The sequence below is a fragment of the Electrophorus electricus genome, chromosome 19 (genome assembly GCF_041902795.1).
Source record: "Electrophorus electricus isolate QZ-2024a chromosome 19, ASM4190279v1, whole genome shotgun sequence".
Taxonomy (NCBI): domain Eukaryota; kingdom Metazoa; phylum Chordata; class Actinopteri; order Gymnotiformes; family Gymnotidae; genus Electrophorus; species Electrophorus electricus.
In genome coordinates this window covers 3,693,838-3,697,500 of record NC_137515.1, presented here as the reverse complement: position 1 = coordinate 3,697,500, position 3,663 = coordinate 3,693,838, and positions in this window count along the sequence as shown.

Sequence of the window (3,663 nt, the reverse complement as noted above, 5' to 3'; positions counted from 1 at the left end):
ATCTATACATAAATGTATTTATATTCTGTCGTATACGCCTTGTTTTATTTTGTGCGGCAAACGACCGTAGGGTTACTTTTTTTCTTCTTGTCCACTTGATGGTGCTGTTGCCATTGGCCAATATGGATCGTGTTGTGTAAAAACATTAAACCCTGAACTCAGATATGCAGGGAGGGCGATCTCTAAATGAACGGCGTGGGCTACTGCCTTGTTCAGTGATTTTCAATGTTCAGTCCCATTTTGGTTTCTTTTTAAGCTATTCCAATACATTCACATGCAATCACTAGTTAAGAGAACACAAAAGCTGCGTACTCGATGTGCAACCAGCTCTCAACCCGAACAAAAATCACTATAGATGGATGCAAAGCGTCAGCGGATCAGTAAGAGGAGGGGAAAACTTCTCCAAATGATCTACGTTCATGGCTATAAAGCTCCAAATATACTGATGTAGAGTGCTGTGGTGCCATTGATTTTCTGCGCCCTTGTTCAGTATTCGTAAATTGTTGAAGAGGCTTGGCCTTCGCTTGGAGCCTCAGCTCAGCCTTGACAGAGACGATGCAGGTTAAAGCCTGGTTCGCTTCTCTTAATGGTGAGGGAAGCTGCAGCAAACGAGCAGTGAGAGTTGGGATCTCTCTTTTTTAAATATTAATTCATACAAAATAATTTTTAAGACACGTTTTTAGATGACTAGCCGCGATCATCGGCCATTTGAGTTCATTCTTCGTGTAGACGTTGCTGTGTTAAGCAAGATGAACACGATGGAGAGTCCTGTTGTGTTAAATATTTCATTATGATCCCATTTAGTGTAACTGGGCTTATGTTTCTCCGGGGAGCAGCTTCTGCGCATAGTTTAGACCGAAAGGCACTAAAACACAGTTAAAACCCAGGTCAGTCCAAGACTTTGGGTTAGTGGAAGACTTCAGTTAATTTTGTTGTTGTTTTGTTTTAAACATATTTTTCAAAGCAAAAGCCCTGTGGCTAACCCCTAAGCCATGCGACATTTTACAAGTGATCTTTTTTTAAAAATCAAATATTAAGTAATACAGCTGCTTTTATGTAGTCCAATGGCAAGACAGGTCCGGACTGTGTATTTGAAGAGACACGTTTATCTTTCAGGTCAAAATCATATGGATTCTGTCTTACTTTGCCATTTATTTGCACAGTGGCCCTTTTTTTTTTTTTTTTTTTTTTTTTTTCCTCTGTGTAGTAAAGTACTTTAGACTAGAGAGTGTGTTGAAATAGCTACAGCATGTGATGGCAACAGAGACCCCTAATCCAGTCTTCCTGTCCCAGCATGTCATCTCCTTTCTGGGTCATGGAGTCAGAGACTCCCTGTTACCCTCTCACCTTTGTGGGCCCTCAGCCTCCCACTCCCCCCTTCACCCCTCCACAGGATGTCTGACCCTGATGGGTTTGACAGTTCTGGGGAGGGGGGGGGGGGTCCTAATGTTGTCAATCAGATGTCAATTTGAACAGGTTTTCATGCTTACTAGTACGCACCGTTCATTTTAACTGAACTCTAACTGATGAGTAGGGAACTAGAGCCTTTATGTTAGATTACGATTTGCTTTAACGCAGAAGAGACTCCTAGCGTTGGAGAGAAGGTGCGACTGGAGCAGTCAGGCGTGATGCATCACTCGGCTGCTCTTCCTCTCTGGCGGCTCCCATCCTCACCCCCACGCCCCACGCCCACACCCCCTCCGTCTGCAGCGTAATTTACTACAACGTGTAACTTGCAGCAGGCAACGTTAAGTCCTTACTAGCAAGAACATAAAACAGCGAAGGCCTTGCTAGACGAAACCAGCCGAAGAGTTCTCAAATGACAGCGTAGTGGAGCGGTAGCCTGTCACAAAACACATCTGGTTGTTTTAGGTGAGGTGACGTACAGATTTAGAGAAATGTTTTTTCTCAGGAATCAAGGGGCGTTCAGACAATCAGGGCTAAGGGGAGGTGGCTCTCGTCTCTCTGCCAGTCATTTTTCAAATGCACTTCGGTTTTACGAATCATGTTAATATATGACACGGACGTTTAGCTGCGTGTAAGACCTTTACATTTAATTCCTCAACGAATTCAAGACTAAGCGTATTAGCTGCGCAGATGAAACCTAACCTGGAAATACCACCGGTGAGTTGCAGGGGCAGAAGTTTGGTTGTCCCGCAACACATACTTTATGACTAAGCAAGTTTGGGGTGGTTCCTGGAAGAGACAGGGACCGATTTTTGATCTGCCCTTGTGTCAAAAAGATGCATGACCACAGATGATTTGAGCTGTCGTTTGTGCGCCAGGCTCCCGGAGAAAAGAAAAAACATCAATCCATCACCAATATCTTTGAGAAACAACATCGTATATCATCCGTCAAGGGCATCATACACTGCTATTTCTTTACAGAAGATGATTTAGAGTATCTTGAAGGCCAGCCACCCGATATCCTTAAGAGACGTATGAAAGGCACAAGAGTGTGAAGGGACGGAGTGAAATTTTTTTCTTCCTCTGGCTCCCCTTCCTCATCCTCCCTCAGGCCATTCGCATGCCTGAGTTGACCTCCCAGCCCTCAGTGTGCACGGAATCTGAACCTTGGGGTCATGACTTCCTGACCTCCCTGGTAACCTCGTGAACGCATGACGCCCTTTAGTCAAAAAGTGAAACAGTTCTGGCTGACCTCCTGTTCCCCACTCTCGCAAAGGTATGTGAGTGTGCTGACCCTACATGACCTTTAATTAGCTCCTCCTTCTATTGCTCTGCCTGCTGCCAGCTGCTTTGTCAAGCACGTGGGGAGGGAAGGTGGAGGGTTGGATAGAGCAGGCAGAGTGTCCAGAGGGTTTTTACTTCAAACGCAATGATTAACATTCGCTCTTCTACTTTTCTTTTCTTTTTTTTTTTCCGATTACATTGCCCTCACGCCCCTCCTCTTATCTCTAAACTTGGGTCCAGGGTCTTTGGAAACACATTCCAGGAGAATATGTTAGTCAAAGTCAAGATTAGCCATTATTCACATGGAAGACTGAGCATGAGGTTCGGTGTAGTTTGTGGTAAAAGCGACCAGACGTTTAAGGTGTTTCATCTACTGATAGTTGTTTATGGAACTGGTAAAATAGAGAAGTAAAATCAGAGAATCCGACATGAAATGGGATTTGGTTCCTCATCCGTATTGCTCATTCTGCCTCCGTGGAATTGTTGGTTCTTTTATACATGTTGGTGGGATTTTTTTATTTGTGGGGGAAGGTGATTAGTGCTCTCGGAGAACTACAGCTACCAACGGACCTTGCTCTACATCTGCTAAATGATGACTCCCACCTTTCCTTTATAGGAAAACACACAAAACATGGCTAGCAGTTCTGACTGCAGCTAAGAAGATTGTAGTCCAGCACTGGAAACCCCCTCACGCTATTTCAAGTGTTTAGTGTCTTCTGAGCTTTTTGGACATTCCTTACCTCAACCTATTAAACCTCAACGTGGAGAAATCTAACATCCAACCTAAAATAGCTTCTGTCAAAATAGGAGGGGTGGGGTGGCTGGATTAAACATTCAAAATACAATCTGTATATTGTTGTATTGTATTGTACATTCCATCTGCTTGGTCAGGAATCAAACCTAAAGCTCTACATGTAGCCAATGCTGGTATTAAGAGTACATATCTGTAGCTCTGCTGTGATGACTCCAATT